Genomic DNA, 20145 nt, shown 5'->3' on the forward strand with positions numbered 1-20145 from the left:
GACGGCCTGAGTCCCATCTCTGTGACCTGCATGGTAGAAGGAGAGAACTGACTCCTTCAGGTTCCTCTCTGAGCTCCATGTGCATGCCATGGCAGGCACTGATGGATACATATACACACACACAGAGGAAATCAATGTAATTTTTAAAAAGTGGGCTGAAGAGATGGCTCAGCAATTAAGAGCACTGGCTGCTCACCAGAGGTCCTGAGTTCAATTTCCAGCAATGACATGGCAGCTTGTAACCATAATGGGCTCTGATGCCCTCTTCTGGCCTGGAGGCACACCTGCAGAGCAGTCATATATTAAAAAAATATAAATAAATAAATTTTAAGAAGTAAACCCTGTAATGTTTCCAGAGCGGAGTAATACTGTACTGACCTCCCACTGGGTTCTCTGTAGATAACACCACAGCACTGTGGATCATGACAACAGTTGCCTAGGTACCATTTCAAGGACTTGAAGGTTATTTTCCTGAAGCCAACAACTCCTCACTTAGACCTGTCTGATGTGTCACATTATCAAAAATTCTGGATTCTGGGTCTCAATATGCACCTTAGGCTGACCCTGAACTTCATATGTAGCCCAGGCTAACCTTGATCAGAATCCTCCTGCCTCTACTTCCCAACTGCTAGGATTATAAGTGCACCTTGCTTCTTTAAAAAAAAATTATTTAACTTTATGTGCATTGGCATCAGATCTCCTGGAATTGGAGTTACAGACAGGTGTGAGCTGTCACATGGGTGCTGGGAATTGAACCCGGGTCCTCTAGGAAGAGCACCCAATGCTCTCAACCACTGGGCTATCTCTCCAACCCCACACCTTGCTTCTTTTTCCCACAAATATTCTGTTCTCAGAGAAGTGTATATGAAACATGATCTCTTATCTCCCTCATCTACTTTGTAAAACTCATTACTGACCTGTGGGTAAAATGGAACTGCTTGGGTGAGAGTAAGAGCATCAACAGGGGCTAAGGTTATAGCTCCATTAACAGAGTGCCTGCTTAGCATGCACAAAAACCTGGGTTCGGTCCCCAGCACTTCATGACCTTCAAAAAAGAAAATGGGAGCACATGCCTTTAATCCCAGCACTCAGGAGGTAGAGGCAGGCAGATATGGGTTTGAGGCCAGCCTGGTCTACAAGTGAGTTCCAGGATAGCCAGGACCTACCTGCTGCTCCTATCTACTCCAGGACCTTTGCTCACACTACATGTGATATGTGGAATGCCTTTTCCTTCCTTGGCCTAGTTAATTTCTGCAACGCTGAATATCTTAACCAACTGTTAAGCCTTTAACCACTGCAGGTCCACAGATGGAGCTGCAGAAGAAGGGCACTTAGGTTCCGTCCCCATTACTTCCATGAGCTTCTTGGAAAGCAGAAGCTACAAGTAGAGACCACAATCCCAAGGCTTCCTCCGTGTCAGAGGCAGATATGCTTCCTGGGGTCTGAGAGACAAAGTGAGGCAGATGCTTGGCAGCTGCTACCATGCAAAGTCAGGGCCACAGTTATTACCTCTTTCATGTTTGTGGCGCTCCTCCAGGGTTGTCCTCAGCCTGGCCAAAAGACTATCCCGCTGTTAACAGTACCCCACCCCCAACTCCACTTCTCAATTCACAAATCACAGCCAGATGGTCTAGCAGGGACCTCCTGATTTCTCCCTTTCTGAGTGAGTATAACAATGTTTGAAGATTCCCCAGCAGATTAGTCCCAGAGTATTCTGGAAGTTATTCTTGGGGGCCTCCAGCGCTTTCAACTAGTTCATAAGAACCTAATTCCCTGTGTCAAATAAGTGTCCGCCTTCAACACCTAGAGGGCTTTGTCTTTCGGGCCTTGAGCCCTGACGGACAGGCACTTCAGTGCCCCCACTGGGCATTTGCTCCCTTGTCTGGCAGGGTTCCAGTGTTTAGTTTCTTCCTGTGCTTTACACAAAAAGGTGAGCAGATCCATTGGGACTGACTAGCTTGCTTAGAGCTGAAGCCAGGTTCAGTGAGCTTGGTGTGGTGGGGCAGACCTATAATCCCAGCCTCAGCAGGCAGAGGTAGGGGGAATTGCTTTAAATTCCAGGATAATGTGAGCCTGGAGGCAGGTAGGATCAGGGAGAGGGAGAGGAAGGAGGAAAGTTTGGTCTGAAAATAGGAAAGAAAATATCAAAACAGGGCAAACATTGAAGTTTACGGTTGTAGCCACAAACATGACAATGAAGACAGGTAGGGATGGGCGTAAGTAGCCCAGAAGCCTGGGTTTGGAGTCTTGTCTGCACCCCTTCTGAGCTTGGGCAATTCTCTTCACCCCTCTGAACCAGTGTGTGTGTGTTGGGGGGGGGCTTATCTCAAAGTAATTGCACTTAGTAACCCTTGGTCAGAAAGTTTGAGGAAGGCTAGAGAGATGGCTCAGTGGTTAAGAGTGTTTACCTCCCCTGTAGAGGACAGGAATTTAGTTCCCCGACACCCTTGCTGGGTGGCTCACATCTGCCAGGAGCTCTAACTTCAAGGAGCTCTGATGCCCCCTTCTGGCCTCTGAGGGCACTTGCACACGCTTGGCACACGTAATTGAAAGTGGTTTTTTAAAAAAGAAAGTAAGTGCGGGGGAGCACGTGACCAGAGGAAATTATTCTGCCAATAGAATAGATCAGTCCTGGCCCCTAAGGCAGCCCTTTACTCCCCAGTACAGCCCTTTTCCCCATCATTTTCATTTTGTGTTATTTTTGTGCACAACAGGCTAACCTCAGACAAACCGATTCACTTCCCCCACACGGGTCTGATTTGCATTTAAAAGCCAAGACTGAAAAGGAGAATTTCTTTTGCCAAAGAGGAATTTCAAGCTTTGTCGCAGACGAGATGAAGGAGAAAAAATTTAAAGGGCCCGAGGCAGTTTTTCGTAGAGCTACTACCAAATCATTCCACAGAAGCAGGAAATTTTATTTTGATCCTAACTAGCAAAGACAGCCAGCCTGAGGACTTGGACGAAGTCCCTAAGGGAGCTGGAATTTGGAAAGACGGTGCCGGCGAAAGCCGGGCGTTTAAGGAGCCGCAGCCAGGCTCCTGCACCAGTTCAGTCTCCTCGCCTCGCCACTCCCCTCCACGTTTAAGCAACGAGCTGCTGCCAGCGGCATCCAGAATCCGGTCCAAGCAGCTTGCTGTCAACAGCATCAGGCGGCCAAGCTGCAGGGTCCTCCCACCCTTTGCTTTTGGGTGGGCATTATAAGCTAGAAAAATGCTCCGTGTTTTTCTTGTTCGTGTGGTGTAACCTGCTCGCTGCAGACGCGTAACCTTTCTCCAGTAATTACCTCCTACGCTTGGGAAAATTTCAATCTCTCTCTTCTTCTCCCTTCTCATTACAGCATCCAATTCAGGAAACTAGTTTGTGTCTCCCAGGACAAAGAGGCAGCCTTTCCGATTGCAATGACAATTCCTCTAGTGAAAGGGGCGTGATGACCTCCAGTCTCATCATTTCTGAAACCGAAGGGACAGGCTGATCTCCTTTTTCCACTCTGAAAATCTGGTGCTAAATTGATGGGCAGCTAATGCCCATTGACCAGTTTCTTGGAATAGAGGGAAGGTGTGCCACAGAGATATCCTCGATTCATTTGTAGCCGGCCTGCTAGTCAGGCGTGAGGATATTGTAAAGAGACTATGACAAACAGACTATTGAAACAATAGACACCCCTAAAATTACAATTTTCCTAGGAACCTCACGCTCTGAATAGGAAAGTCTGGATCCCTGGAATAGAGGGGGGAAAACATTCTCTTTTGTCAGGTGACCTTGCAGGAAAGACAGGAGCTGGAGGCGAGGCATGGGGAGGGAACCACCACCGGAGGAGAGAGGAACGGATTTCTTTGTCCCCTTTCCCAAGGTGTTCACATTGAATAAATCTTTTTCTGACCCCCCCCTTTTCTTTTTGAGACAGGGTCTCTCTACATAGCCCCTGACTGTCCTGGAGTTATGTAGACCAGGCTGGCCTCAAACTCACAGAGAAACTACTGCCTCTGCCTCTGGATTAAAGGCATGGGCCACCACAGCCAGTTCTCTGGACTTTTTTCCTTGGCTTATTAAGAACTGGTCACTGGGCCTGGCTTGGGGCACAGGTTGTGACCCCCAAGTTTGATAATAAAGCAAAGCACAAAGGTAGCTCGTGCGCCACACTACACCCTAGTTCTAGCCATTGAAATATGTGTAAGGTTCCTTTGTATGCCAGTTCTCTGGGGTCCACAGAGCTGAATAATTGAATTCTGCCAACTCATATTGAAGCTCACAGGGAGCAGACTCTAAGATTATTTTTTTAAAAAAAGAAAATCAAAACCCCTACTTTAACTAGCTCACTATGGTCAGGAAGAAGTCTAGAAGCAATTATAAAACAACACCTTGCCCATCACAGTGATAAGAGTGGGCAGAGCAAGAAAATAAAACTTCATGTGAGGTATGGGGATCTTAAGCTCCTTAGAGTGCACTTTAATAGCATGCAAATCTTCTGCCTCTTCCTACAGGAAAAAATAGACTCTATTTTAAAGAAATAGGATTTTAATTGACTTCTTTTTGAGATGATTGTGGATTCATTAGTAATTATAAGAAATAATGTTAACAGTAAAGGCCCATTAAGGGCAAACTTCTAATCAAGAAAACAAAATCTAGGCCAGGTGGTGGCTCACACCTTTAATCCCAGCACTTGTGAGGCAGAGACGTGCAGATCTCTGTGAGTTCAAGGCCAGCCTGGCCTACAGAGTGAGTTCCAGAACAGACTCCAAAGCTACAGAGAAACCCTTTCTCAAAGAGAAAAAAAAAAGAAAAAAGAAGGAAAAATCTCTTCCAAGCAAGATAGAGCCCTAACATTCCAGTTGGGCTGGGTCAGTCACCTAGCCAAGGAACCATCACCCCTGGGAAAGTAGGTTCACTTTAGACCATACTAAAGAAAGGGGTGGAAAGTCCTTTAATTACTGTATTTTCCTTCCTGAAGCCCTGCCCCCTAGCACAGCAGCTTATGAGGCCAAAGTCATGCAGCTTTATAAGTCTGCCTCCTCCTTTCTCAATATGATCTCTCCTCCTCTTCTTTGTATGCTTCTCTGAGCATGCTTTCCTTAACACCTTGGCTCTCCCCACTGGCTTAGTTAGGGTTTCTGTTGCTATGATTCTTTGTTTGTTTGTTTTATGTTTTTCGTTTTTATTTTTCAAGACAGGGTTTCTCTGTGTAACAGCTCTGGCTGTCTGAACTTTGTAGACCAAGTTGGCCTCAAACTCTCAGAGATCCACCAGCATCTGCTTCCCGAGGGCTGGGATTAAAGGCGTGCGCCACCACGCCTCACAAGCACAGCAGTTCTTATAGAGGAAAACATTTATTTGGGGTGGCTCACAGTTTCAGAGGTTTAGTCCATTATCATCATGACAGGGAGCATGGTGGCATGTAGGCAGACATGGTGCTGGAGTAGGAGCTGAGATCCTACATCTGGATCCACAGTCAGCAGAAGCTGGTATATGTCATACTGAATTTAGCTTAAACACCGAAGACTCATCTCCACAGTGACACACTTCCTCCAACAAGGCCACACCTATTCCCACAAGGCCATACCTCCTGATAGTACCACACCCTATGGGGACCATTTTCTTTCAACCACCACACCCAACATTTTGGGCTTTCTTAACTCTTTCTCTAAAGCCTTCCTGCCTTTATGTGGCTGCTTCTCCATGTTGTGTCTGAGGGCCACAGCAGCTTAAATAGAACGGCTTTTCCCTTCCCTTCTTCATTATCCTTCTATGGGCAGCTGCTGAGATTTGGGGCTTGCCTGACCAGAGAATTAATCCATCCTTCCTTCCTTCCTTCCTTCGTTTATTATTTATTTATTTATTTTTATTTTTTGTGTATTGGTGCTTTACCTGCATGTATGTCTGTGTGAGTTATAGACAGTTGTGAGCTGCCATGTGGGTGCTGGAAATTGGACCCAGGTCCTCTGGAAGAGCAGCCAGTGCTCCCAACCCCTGAGCCAGCTCTCCAGCCTGAATTTTTCTTTTAAGCTGTAGTAAAACTGTCCTTGTGCTCCTGTTTCCATTCATTCTTAAATTATTTTATTAATGAAACTAAGAACCTCAAGAGGGGACCTCAATTTTCCCTGTATACAGAGAGACTTTATCTTTTGAGGAGGTCTGGAGGGTGGCTCAATGGCTGGCAGTGCTTGCTGCACAAATACAAGCTCTTGAGTTTGGAGTCCCAATACCCAGAAAGCTGAACATTGGCAGGGTAGATGAGCCAATGGGTAAAAATGCTTGCTGAGCATATCTGGATGGCCAGCCTGGTCTACAGAGTGAGTTCCAAGATAGTCAGGACTGTTACACAGAGAAGAATAAAAGGCATGGTTATACTTCGGAATCAGTACTAACAGAGTTCATGGCAGCTTGTCCTTAGCAACTGCACTGGGGAGGGAAAATACAGTAGCCGATTAAAGGGTTAATTATTCCACCTGTCCCCTAGCATGGCTTCCAGTGAACCAGACTGAGGGGTGATCCCTTGGCTGGGTAGTAACCAGACCAACTGGATTAACTCAAGGGAGCAGGTCCATTCTCTTGACCACAGATAGTTTTCCCTTAATAGATTTCAATGTTACTTACTGTAAGTCACCAGAGGTTGTCCTCCAACCTCCACATGTGTGTTCATACATGTACCCTCATACATAAACATGAACACACACAGCATACACATAAAAATATTTTTTAAGTTGGGTGGTGGTGGCGCACGTCTTTAATCCCAGCATTTGGGAGGCAGAGGTAGGTAAATCTCTGAGTTTGAGGTCTGCTTGGTCTACAGAGCAAGTTCCAGGACAGCTAGGGATACACGGAGAAACCCTGTTTTGAAAAAAAAAAAAAAAGAAAGAAAGAAATTTAAAGCTGGCTGTCCATGTACCTTTAACTTAAGTGCTGGGGTGAGAGTCACATGGTGCACAGACATACACATAAGCAAAACACTCATACACATAAAATAAAATATTGTTAAAAACGGGTGAGGGGAGGTGCAGAGAGAGAGAAAGAGTAAAGTGCACTGGGATAGGACAAGTGTGGGCTTCTCAAAGGAGAGTCACATTTGGTTTTGTTGTTGTTTGTTTTTTGTAGCTTTGGAGCCTGTCCTGGAACTCGGTCTGTAGACCAGGCTGGCCTCGAACTCACAGAGATCCTGCCTGCCTCTGCCTCCCAAGTACTGGGATTAAAGGCGTGTATCACTACCACCTAGTCACATCTGCTGTTTTTTTTTTAATTGTTTAAGAATTTGTTTGTTTGTTTGGAAATGGGGTTTCTCTCTGTAACACCCCAGGCTGTTCTGGAACTAGCTTTGTAGACCAGGCTGGCCTCAAACTCACAGAGTCTTCCTGTGTTTGCCTTCTGAGTGCTGGGATTAAAGGTATGAACCTCCATGCCTGGCATTTGAGAATTTCATAGGTGCATATACTGTGAATTGATCAAGTTCCACCCCCATTCTTTCCCCTCCAATTCCTCCCCACCACTTTTCTTTCCCAGCTTCATGCATTCTTGTTTTAAAAACCTACTGAGTTTCACATAGTGCTGCTTGTATATACATGGGTGCAGGGCCATTTATTGGAGCACCCTTGATGAAAACTGGCTCTCCAGCTTCAACAACCAGCAGTTGTCAGTAGCTCCTCAGTTAGGGTGGAACTTCCTGAGCCTCTCCCTATCTGTGCTGGAATTTTTGGCTGGCTTGATTTGTGCAGAACATGTGTATGTAGTCACAGCTGCTGTGAGTCACATGTGCAATGGTCTTGTCATGTGCAGCAAATACAGTTTCACAGTAGCCAACAAGGGCTTTTACTGATGAGTCTGTAGCTACCCACTAACCTCTAGCTCTTCTCCTCTTCCTGCCTCCTCTTCTCCTCTTCCTGCCTCCTCTTCTCCTCTTCCTGCCTTCTCTTCTCCTCTTCCTGCCTTCTCTTCTCCTCTTCCTGCCTTCTCTTCTCCTCTTCCTGCCTCCTCTTCTACTCTTCCTGCCTCCTCTTCTGAGATGTTGGGGAGGTTTAGTATGTATTATTGTGATGTATTATTGGATAGCAGTTTCTTCTGACATTAAAACATTCATCTCAGAGAGAAACTACTTAAGACATAGGGTGTGGGGACTGGAGAGATGGTTCAGTGGTTAAGAACAGTGACTATTCTTCCTGGGGACCCGGGTTCAATTCCCAGTACCCACATGGCAGCTCACAACTGTCTATAAATCCCATTCCAGGGTATCTGGCACTCTCACACAGACATACATGCAGGAAAAAAAAACACCAATGCACATAAAGTAAAAATAGATAAATTATTAGAAAACCAAAGACGTAGGATGTGGAAAGGACAACAGGGTATCCTAAGCTAGGCTGCTTAGAGGGAGATGAAGCAACAGGATGTTCTAAGGAACATGGGATATTCCTTTGCCTCCTTAAGACAGGAAGTAAACAATTTACAATAGCTTCAGGAAGCCCTTGAAACTAACCACACTCAGTGGGTCCATCCATTCCCAAGAGTGTCTAAGCAATAAAGACTGCTAATAGGCATCTCAGACAAGCAGAGCCACTTAGAAGAACCTGGGAGAAACAGAACCTTCAGAATCAAGTAGCCTAGAAGGAACAGAGACCAGCCCAGCTTCCTGGAAGGAGCTCAGACCAGCTGAGTCACTTGGAAAGAACACCGTCCAACCTTTTGAGCTGCCTGCAGGCTGTGCAGTGTGCTCCAGATTTCTAGCTTTCATGAGTTGTCATGCATGCTAGGGTGAGCTTTGATAATACGGCTGCTTAAGAGTCATTTCTGCTCCTGTAACCACAACAAATCTCACTGGTTTACCAAGTTGAACTTTGGTGGCATCCATACTTTAGTCTGAGTAAACATCTCTGAGATGAGATGTCTATTCATGTCACCCCAGAAATAGTGTCACATACATGCATACATACATACATACATACAAGCATATCCAAATTTAGGGCTGAGCACTTCACAGACTCCTATCCCTCTTGACTAGTTGTAGGTCTCTGTATTAATCCTCTCTTACTGCAAAAAAGGAGGTTTTCTGGGGAGAGTTGAAAGGCACACTAACCCATGGGAAGCCAGCACAGCGGTGTGCCCAGTCCTCAGGTAGAAGGTGCTGGGGCCTGGGGGACGGGGCACAATTCGGTTTCCTTACAATGGGTATACATGGAATTTTGGTGGCTTTCAAAGTACATCTCTAAAAGTTGCCAAAAACGCACCCGTTTTTTTAACATTGACCAAAGGCTGTAATTTGTAACAAGGTTAAAAGTTCAAGAATCTTTCTCAGCAAACAAATGTGAGGTAGCATTTTGAAGGGGTGCTGTCTCAGTGTAGCAGGGGAAGTGCTAAGAACTCAGTTCGGCATCATTTTTGTTCCTAACTTAGACATCCTTGATCGGGTGTCTCTGGGAAAGAGCATCTGGCGCTAGGAGTGAGCACAATTGATTTCTTGTCTTTGACAAGTCAATCTTCTTCAGGGATGTGGTCCTTGAAAAGCTATTCCTGCTCCTGTCGATGGTTCTACATCCGTGCTCACACCGCATACAGGCAGCGCCGGTTCTACATCCGTGCACACACCGCATACAGCAGCGCCGGTTCTACATCCGTGCTCACACCGCATACAGGCAACGCAAGGGAACTCAGCAGGAGCCCTCTCTCCAAACCTCCTCTCTGTTCTTGACTGTCTGTGACCAACTGCTTCACATTCATACCTTGAATTCACTGCAATGGTGGACTATAACCTGGAACTGCAAGTTAAAATAAGCCCTCTTCTTCTCTAAATTGTCTTTTGTCAGGGTAACAGTAACAAGAATGGATTTACAGAGATACAGATCTTTTGTTTTGTTTTGTTTTTTGAGACAAGATTTCTCTGTGGAACAGTTCTGGCTGTCCTGGAACTAGCTCTGTAGACCAGTCTGGCCTTGAACTCACAGAGATTCGCATGCCTCTGCCTCCTGAGTGCTGAGATTAAAGGTGTGTACCCCCACTGCTTGGCCACCTTTGCCTACTTTTAAGTGAGTTACTTGTTCTCAAACTGCTGGGTTTTCTATTCCAGGGCTGGGGAGAGGGCTCAGTGGATAAGGCCATACCAGTGTGAGGGCTAGAGTTTGGATCTTTAGAATCCATATAAAGTCAGATGTGGGTCACAAGCATGCGTCTTTCAGTCCACCTACTTAAACAGAAAGTGAAAATAGTGGAATTCCAAGAAGCTTCCAGGCCAGCTAGCTTGGTACACGCAACAGTGAACAAGAGCCCCTGCCTCACACGAAGTGAAAGATGAGGAACACCTAAGGCTGTCTTCTGACCTCCAGAGGGGCACTAGCACCGTGACACGTGCATATAAGCACTCCTACACAAACACTCGTGTACACACAGACATGCACATACACATTTAAAAGGTGTGTGTGTGTGTGTGTGTGTGTGTGTGTGTGTGTGTGTGTGTATACGTATTTGAATATATTGTGGTAAATGCTTGTTATCCAAGCACTTGGGAGGCAGAGGCAGGAGGATCAATAGTTCGAGGCCAGCTTGGGATATATGTGACCCTATCTCAAATAAAATAAATCTAGATAGTAGTTGTGTGTTAGATATTTGCTTCCTAAGTGTTTTTGCCCGGACTGTAGCTTGTCTTTTGTTGTATTTGTGTTTTGCTTTGGTGTGTTTCTTTGGCACAGGATCTCATAATGTCACCCAGAAAGGGCCCAAAACTCACAATCCTCTTACATCAACCTCCTAAGTGCTGAGGTCTCACGTGTCTGCCACCACATAGACCTTTTAGCTTAGTTTTATATGAGCTTACAGAACAAGTTTTTATTTTGATAAGGTGCAAGTTTTCCTACTGCAGTTCATGCTTCTGGTGTTAAGCCTGAGGATTCTGCCTCCTTCTAGATCCCAAAGATCTTATATGGTGTGGTATGGGGGTATGGTGTGGTGTAGGTATGTGTGGTGTGGGTATGGTGTGGGTATGTGGGAGTGGGGGTATGGTGTGCTGTGGGTATGTGAGGGTGGGGTATAGTTTGGTGGGTGTATTGTGTGGTGTGGGTATGTGGGGTGATATGGGTATGTGGGGAGGTGGGGTGTTTTAACCTAAGGGCAATTCATGAAAGCCTTCATCATTAAAAAAAAATACCAGTGTTTAATGGAAGACAGGCAGTGAGTTAAATGTAGCGTTAGTCAGCTTGTGCCACCTTGGATCCCACGGGCTAAAAGTCTAGAGCAACAGATGTCTAATTTCCTGCTCGTCTTCTGAAGCTGCAAATCGAAGATCAAGGGGCCATCAGGATGATTTTCCGTGGCCCTCTCTTCCTGGCTTGCGTATAGACACTCGTTCTCTGTTGTCTGATTCAACTCTTCTTACTTAACAAAAAACAAAGGAATGGGGAAGAACGAAGGGAGAGGACAGTGGAGAAAGCACTGGCGCCTTCTCTTCACAGACACACACCAATCCAATGGAGTTATGCCCCCACTATGACGTCATTCAGCCTTGTTACCTCCCTAAGGACTGATCTCCAGATCCAGTCACAGAAAAAGTTACAGCTTCAGCACATGAATGGGATGTGGTGCGTGCGGACAAATCCATCTATGAGGGACACAGGCCTAGCATACTGAAAGAGCTTCTTTGCCTCCTATGGCTTAGCCTGTGTTGTTTGCCACAGCAAGTATTATGTGCAGACACGGGCCCACACAGCCTGGCTAGTATGTTCCTGGTCATCTCCCTTCCCTGGTGTTCTGGAGCTCTCACCTCTTCCTTCTTCCATTTTTTTTTGAAGGCATCACCCTAACCAGACATAGCAGTACACACTTAGACACTCAGCAGGTGGAGGCAGGAGAACCGAAAGTTCATGGCCAATCAGCTGTGGCAGCACACTCAGTACTCAAAAGGCAGAGGTCAGCAGATCTCTGTGAGTTTAAGGCCGGACTGGTCTACACAGTGAGACCCTGTCCCACAATACAAATGAACGAACAAACTCGGGGCTGGAGAAATGACTCAGTGGTTAGGAACACACGTTGCTCTTGTAGAGGACCCGAATTCAGATCCCAGTACCCATGGTGACTGGAAATCCAGCTCCAGGGTATCCAATGCCATTGGTTTCTTCAGGCAGCTGTACCCACATGCACATGCACATATCCATACACAAACACACACATAAACACAAAGTACTCGTCAACCGTAGGAAAGGGAGCCCCTAAGGTGATCTATAATGGGGCTTAGCTGTAGTCCACCCTCTTCCTCACAGAGCTAAATGTGCTTGTTACAACGATTTAAATTCAAGTCCCCTATTTGCAGTAGCTCAGCCCAGATGTGCACAGTTGGCCTTGCTGCATCGTACTGCAGTTATTAGCATGCCAGTCTTTTCTGCTTCCTTCCTTCATGCATGTGGCCCACGCTTGTACATGCTTATGTGTGTATATACATGTGTGTGCTCATGTGCCTGCATCTGTGGAGACCAGAGATCAATGTTGGGAATCTCCCTACATTACTCTCTGCCATATTTTTTCACATGGCATTTCTCAGTGAAGCTGGAGCTCACCCACTTGGTGACACTGGACAGTAAGATCCTGGGATCCTATCAATGCAGCCCCAGCCCTGGGTTTACTGGTCCTCCATGACAAACCTGGATTTTTATGTGGGTTCTAGGGATCCGAACTCAGGTTCTCATGCTTATGTGGAGAACATCTCCACACCCTCTTGTCTGCTCCTCCTGAGACCATGTCTTCCTCGGCACAGTCCCAGCACAGTGCTGGGTACATAGTAGGCAGTAAGTAAGTGTCTGCTGTGTGCATGGAATGTTCTGAACTTGTAACAGTCCCACACCGCACAGCATGGCATTAAGAAGAGATCAGAGCCGGCTCTCTAGTCCCCGTCATTTTTGTTCCTGGGTGTGTGTTCTATGTTGTGTCTGTTCTTTGTGGGGCTGAGTTTCTGAGTGGTTGGTTTGTGCTGGCAGCACAGCTCAGTGGGTAAAGGCACTTGGCTGCCAAGCCTGATAACCTGAGCTTGATCTCAGAGACCCACGTGGTAGAAGGAGAGAAGCTGTTCTTGTAAGCTGTTCTCTAATATCCTCGCTCTAGTTCTGTGTGCTCTCTCTGTCTCTCTGTCTCTGTCTCTCTCTGTCTCTGAATGTCTCTCTCTCTCTCTCTCTCTCTCTCACACACACACACACACACACACACACACACTCACACACACACTAAATGTGGAACCTGGAGAGATGGGTGAAAAAGGAAACGTTTCAATCTACCTTCCATCCCCCTTCCTCTAAAACATGTAATGAGGGTTCCCATCCATCCACCTGGCCCAGAACTCCCCTTAGAGCTCCCTCCATAAGGCTCTCTGCCTGTCTGTTTGTGGCATTAAGACCTCCTTAATAAATCTCATTGTTCCTCTTGAATCCCAGGCTGAAACCTTCTGGGCGCCTTGTTGCCCTGGTTACCATGTCTTCGCCACTGTGGTGAACTAAATCCCTCTGAAACAGAACCAGAACAACCCCTTCCTCCCTTCAGGAGCTTTTGTCACAGCAATAGGAAAAAATGGTCAAGACAACTACCAAGTCCAGAAAGACTGAGAATAAAGTCTCCACAGCATTAAGTAGAAAGGAAAAGGACATCGCCATCTGATGACATCATCTAGGCAGCTGGATTTCCCATGCCTGAATGAAGGTGGAATGCCACCCTTAGCTCTCATGTGATTTTCACTGAAGCCACGCTGACTCAGTTGTCTGCCCCTAAAAGAACATTGGTAAACAGGGGCTGGGAAGATGGCTCAGTCAGTAAGCACTTGCAAGCGTGAGCCCTGAGCTCAGACCCTCAGCATCCATGGAAAAGAGCCAGTCACATAGGCATGCCCGCCCCTGTAGTCCCAACACTGGAGAGGTGGTCGAAGCAGACCCTTGGGGTTGACTCCCCCCCTGGGCCATTTGAATCCTTCCACTCCATGGTCAGTGAGAGATCCTGTCTCAAAAAAAAGGTGGAGTGGTGAAGTGTGATTGAGGAAGACATCCCATGTTGTCCACTCTCCTGCCTCTGCCTACTGAGTGTGGGGACTAAAGGTGAGTGTCATTACACTCAGAGTATTGATTATTTTTTAAAGATTTGTTTTTATTATTTTAAATTATGTGTATGTGTTGGTTCTCGCCTTCCTCCTTTACACAGGTTTTAGAAATTGAATTCTGGAGAGGAGGGAGGGGAAACTGGTTGGTATGTAAAATAAACGAAAAATTTTTATCTAAATAAAAAAAAAAGCAGGCAGAGCTCTGTGAGTTTGAGACCAGCCTGGTCTACAAGAGCTAGTTCCAGGACAGTCAGGGCTAAACAGAGAAACCTTGTCCTGGAAAAGAAAAGAAAAGAAAAGAAAAGAAAAGAAAAGAAAAGAAAAGAAAAGAAAAGAAAAGAAAAGAAAAGAAAAGGAAATAAAAGGAAAGAAAAGAGAAGAATAAAGAAATTGAACTCTGGTCGTTAGGCTTCCAAGGCAAGTGCTTTTACACACTGAGCCAACACTGGCCCCTGAATTCTCTATTTTTTAGAACAATGTTTCTCGATTTGGGCTAAGGAGGAGATCTGGAAAAAATATCCAGACATCCAAACCATGTAAGTGCGATGCGCTAGAGGTGAGACCCAGGGTCCGTATTTGTAGTGTGACACCTTCCCCAGGTGAAGCCAGCTTTGACAGAAGTATGCCGGAGGCTGGCCTTCATGTGCTGGAGTGCATTTGTGCTGACAAGATTCAGATCTGAGAGGTCTGAGTGGGGTCTGGAGCTGAATGAGTTAAATGTGTTTCCAGTTCATGAAACCAGACTTCCAGGAACCAAAGTCCTTGGGCAGCTCGGTGTGGTACAGACTTTGTGACTGCACAGGTATGACACAGGATGGAGGGTGACCAACTGTCTACTTCCCCTAGGTCTCAGCTGTCTTAAAAGATGAGGCTTTCAGCACTAAACTGGGAACTCTTGGGGAGACTAGATGGCTGGTCGCCCTTCCCACCTCCGACCTTGTAGTCAGTGACATTCTCACACCGTTACATATTTTAACCCAACAGACACAGGATAAAGTATAGGGGCAGAGGGGACCTCGGAGGGTGATGCTGGGGAAAGACAAGGCAGGACATGGGCCAGGTAGGGGACAAGAGAGGGAAAGCGGCGTTCTGGTTTTCCTGTAGCACAGGCACTTGCCTGTGACATTTTGTCAAACCGCGTGGACTTTCTCATTTGTTTGCTTAGTTTTGGTTTTTGTTTGTTTGGTTGGTTGGTTTTGGTTTTTCAAGGCAGGGTTTCTCTGTGTAACAGCCCTAGTTGTCCTGGAACTCACTTTGTAGACCAGACTGGCCTCAAACTCAGATCCGCCTCCTGAGTTCTGGGATTAAAGGTATGTGCAATACCTTTAAAACATGCAATAGCATATTTTTGGGTTTCTGGTTTTGTTTGTTTGTTTTGTTTTGTTTTGTTTTTCTCTTAACAATGTATTTCTTATAAAAGCATAATGAGATGAATAGGTATATAATTAATGTGATTTTATGGTTACTCATGCACACCAAGAACTTAAGTCCCATGTTTCCTGACAGAAGCTGCATCATTTGATGCAGCAAAAAAAGGAACCATGTTTTCTTTTGTTTCATATTAAATCATTCTCCTCAAGGTCATTAAAACAGGAAATAATAAGTCAATAAAATTAGCTTCAAAAGTTTATAAGAATTCAGATACAGATGACACCTTCCAGTGTTTGCTACTGAGTTTGAGGTCACCATGACACAAGCCAGGGTAATTTTAAAAGGGGGAGGCCACAACTGAGAAAATTGTCTCCAGACTTGCCTGTGGTCCATTTTCTTTATGACTGATTTGAGAGGGCTCAGTTCACTGTGCGTGGTGCCACCCTGGGCTGACGGTCCTGATGAAAGCAGGCCGAGCAAGCCATAAGCCATGAGACATAAGCCAGTAAGTGGTGTTCCTCCATGGCTCCTGTGCCAGCTCCTGCCTCCAACCTCCTGCCCTGACTCCCTTTAATGATGAACCTGTCCTTTTGCTATAAGATAAGCGACAGTTGAGGTATGTTCAAACTGAGCAGCCAAATGGATACAGCTGCATCCTTCCCCATCAATTATTAATGAGGGGGCATGCACCATATTTCATTAGTTGAATTCAGATCTCCTCCAAGTTGATCCACAATAGCACCTTTCGAAATATAGTATTTGACTAAAATCTATTCTGTTACTGATGGCAGCCCAGTGAAGAAGTGTAATATTTTCTTTGTCCGGTTGCCGTACATCATAACCTGCTTCCACCAATTCTCGGCAGCATTCATATATTCCATATTGTGTAGCTTTGACTATGTCCCATGTGCTATAGTCATCATTATGAGTTTCTCACCCAAGAGATTCGCCATATCCATGATTATAATGGCTTTGTGGTTGGATTTCCTCGGGGTGGAGAAGGGGCACGCAGCCCGTTACGGTATCGTACTCTTCTGGGCTGTCCACCATCTTGGTATTAAATCCCTCTTCCCGCTGCATGCAAGGAGAAAGCGTTCCATCCTAGCCAGGACCGGCCAAGGTTCAGGACGAGCCTGAGCCCCGATGAGGGTGACGTGGCTGTGGCTGCCTCCTCCTCTCCCCTCCCCAACAAAGCTCCCGGGACGCCCCTACAGCCACTCCCGCCGCCGCCGACGTGGGTCCCGATGTCGTTTGTTTGTTCTGTTTTGTTGTTTTTTAGACAAAGTCTCATTCTGTACCCTAAGCTAGTGTCCACTTTTTAGATCCCCTGCTTTAATCTTTTGAGTTATGGGATTACAGACATGAATCACCAAACCCAGATCTACAATAGTTTTCAAAAATCTAATTTGGGGGCTGGAGAGATGACGTAATGGATAAGAGCACCGGCTACTCTTCTGATTCCCAGCACCCTACCCAGTTGGTGTTTCACAACTGTCTATTAACTCCAGTTCCTGGAGATCTGACGCCATCTGCTGGCCTCTATGAGCATTGCATGCATGCAATGTAGTGTACATGCAGACAAAATACCCACACACTTAAAATAAATGTATCTTTTCTAATTGTTCACTTGCTTATTATTTTTGTTATGCAGAGAATCAAATTAAGAGCCATTATATGGAGTGAAAACATTCTGCCACTTTAGTTGACTTTTATTAGAAACTTCATGAACTACACAACCCGGGATCTGCAGGATGGAAATAAGCGCTGATGAGTTGGGCAGAGAGGGACAGACAAAAGGCTGAAGAAGTTAGGCCTGATGGTATGAATCTGTAATTATAGTTATTCAGGAGGCTAAGGCAGAAAGATCACAAGTTCTAAGGCTTGTCTGGGTAATTTAGTGAGACCCTCTCCCAAAATGGGGGGGGGGGCGTTGGAAGACACAGCTCACTGGTGGCTACTTGGTTAGCATGCATAGGTTTAATCTACCACAGCGCCACAAAACAAAACACACTAAAACCAAAAGGATTGAGGAAATCAAAAATAAGGAAGAAGAAACGGATCATTATTCATTCTTTTATATCTATCTACATTCCTACGTACCTATCTATCTATCTTCTATTTATTTATGTTTTTTGAGATAGGGTCTCACTGTGTTGACATAGCTGGCCTGGAACACAATATGTAGACAATGTTGGCCTCAAAATCCCTGAGATCTACCTGTCTCTACCACCACACTCTACCAGATTGGTGGTTTTGAAGTTACTTTCCTTAGGGAAAAAAACCGTTAGGGAATTTTGTTGACTTTGTAGGAGTTGGCTATTATTTCTCTCTTGATTTCTTGGAAGGTCAGCTCTTACCAACATATAGCCTGAGTTTCCTTTGTGATATGGAACCCATGCATGAGTAACTCCATCTTAGATTAGTCTTTTAGGACATAGTATAGGAAGACCTTAGTCCAAATAGCACCCCATAAGTTTTATCCAGCACAGCTATTTTATTGAGCAGACCAGGGGAATCCTAGAGATGTAAAATAGTCTTTGTTATAGATTGAATACCTGTGAACCTCCTTCCTAAATCCATGTTTTGAAGTACTAACCCTTGATGTGATAGCATTAGGGGTGGGTGTTTGGGAAGTGATTAATTAGGTCATGAAAGCAGAACACCTCATGAGTGGGATTAGTTCCCTCATAACAGAGGCCCTGGAGGCTGAGCACGGAGCTCATCTGGTAGAGTGTATTTCATTCAGGAAGCCCGAAATTTGATCCCTGGCACCAGCTAAAGTGAATGTGACAGTGTAAGCGTGTTATCTCAGCACTCTGGAGGCAGAGGCGGAAGATTCAGAAGTTCAAGGTCATCCTTAGCTATATAGCATATATAGTCATCCTTAGCTATATAGCATATATAGTCATCCTTAGCTATATAGCATATATAGTCATCCTGAGCTATGTGAGGCCCTGCCCAAAAAATGGCAGGAAGGAAGGGAGGGATGAAGGGAAGAAGGGAGGGAGACAGAGAAAGTGAAAGAAGCCTCAGAGAGTGGCGCCCCACCTGCCATGTGAGGACAGTGACAAACAGCTGCCTATGGACCTGGAACAAAGTCATCATGAGATACTGTGATTTTGAGCTTCCTGGCCCCAGAACTGTGAGCAACACATTTCTGCTGCCCAGAAGCCATCCAGTCTGTAGTATTCCGTTCTAGCATCCCAAGCAGACTAAGACGTCCTTATCCTTTATTTCATCACAGAGAAAACCGGTTTCTTGTTACTGTGGGCAGCTGAACTAGAGCAGGTGAGGGGTTGCCAAGGGAGCTCATTATAAATGCAGACTTGGTTCCTCACTGTAGAAATTTTCATTCAAAAGGTCAAAGGGCCTTTTAGCTGGCATCTTAGATCATACCAGATCCTACCTTGAGCAACACTGAGCTAAATAAAGAGCCTGTAAGCTGGTGATCTGCTCTGTTCAAAACGCTTTTTCTTTGTTTCTTGGTTTGTTTGAGACAATCTCTCATCATGTGGCCCTGACTGGCCTGGAGCTCATTATGTAGACCAGGTAGGCCTGGAACTTGCCATGATCCTCCTGCCTCTGCATCCAAATGTCATGTTTGTGCTATAAGCCAACACACCCAGTTTAAAAATGGATTTGTATCCCTATCCAATACATTGTGTGATTTTGTCTCTTAAGCATGTGTCCCATTTGGGTTTCACCACCCCAGCCCAAGTCACTGCCTCTCACCTTAAAGGACCTTCCATGGACACCTCTGTAGCCTGCTCTCCATATAGCAGCCAAGAGCTCTCTCTGAGCATGCTCTATGCCTTAGTTGAAGGCCCTTGGTGGCATCCTGTTGCTTTTGGGACAGGAATGCTATCTGTCTTTGGGCTTCAAGGCTCAGGTAGGGCCCGCTCTGCTCCTTCTGCCTGAGTTGGTCATACACCTTTGTTCTGCTCTGCAGATGCCCTAGGTGCCATCTTATAATCCTTCCCTAACCTCCAAAGCTCTTTCATCCTGATTTGCTGCAACATTACCCTCCTTCCACTGCCAGCCAGAACCTCACCTCTTCCAGGAATCTCTCTGAGGTGGTTTGAAGGAGAATGGCCCCATAGCCCCGTATCTTTGACTACTTGGGCCTCAGTTGGTGGAACTGTTGGGGAAGAACTATGAGCTGTGGCCTTCTTGGAGGAGATGTGTCTTTGAGATTCAAAAGACTCATGCCATTCTCAATGCCCCCCCCCCACTAGGTGATTGTATCTCAAGATGTGAACTCATAGCTGCTGCTTCAGCACCGGGCCTGCCTGCCACCATGCTGCCCGCCATGATGGTCGTGGACTGTAACCCTCTAAAACTGTAAGCCCCAAATAAACTCTTCTCTAACTTGCCTTGGTCATGGTGTCTTATCACAGCAACAGAAAAGCAATTTAGACACTTTCTCTGACCTGTATAAGTATGACTGGTAACATTATGATTTAATATCTGTGTGATTAGTTTATTAATGTTGGTCACCTCTGGCTCCCATCAACTGTCATGCAATCTTCAAGAGGCTGTGTCTTTTATTTTTTAAAGATTGCGAAAGGGGATTTTGTTTTGTTCGATTTATTGATTGATTTTGGCCTTTTGAAACAGGGTTTCTCTGTGTAACAGCCCTAGCTGTCCTGGAACTTGCTTTGTAGACCAGGCTGGCCTTGAACTCACTGAGATCCACCTGTCTCTGCCTCCCAAGTATTAGAATTAAAGGCGTA

At 45.7% G+C, this 20145-nt stretch overlaps 1 long non-coding RNA gene across 1 annotated transcript in view; it reads left to right on the forward strand.

The window, feature by feature from the left end:
- Positions 1–19784, forward strand: part of LOC146889083 (uncharacterized) — an 80237-nt gene extending 60453 nt beyond the window's left edge. The window contains exon 2 of the long non-coding RNA XR_015000374.2: positions 19648–19784. This is a non-coding gene — a long non-coding RNA (uncharacterized LOC146889083). The remainder of the gene's footprint in view (positions 1–19647) is intronic.
- The last annotated feature ends 361 nt before the right edge of the window (positions 19785–20145 follow it).

Source organism: Myodes glareolus, chromosome X (assembly GCF_982192425.1).
Source record: "Myodes glareolus chromosome X, mMyoGla1.1, whole genome shotgun sequence".
Lineage (NCBI taxonomy): Eukaryota > Metazoa > Chordata > Mammalia > Rodentia > Cricetidae > Myodes > Myodes glareolus.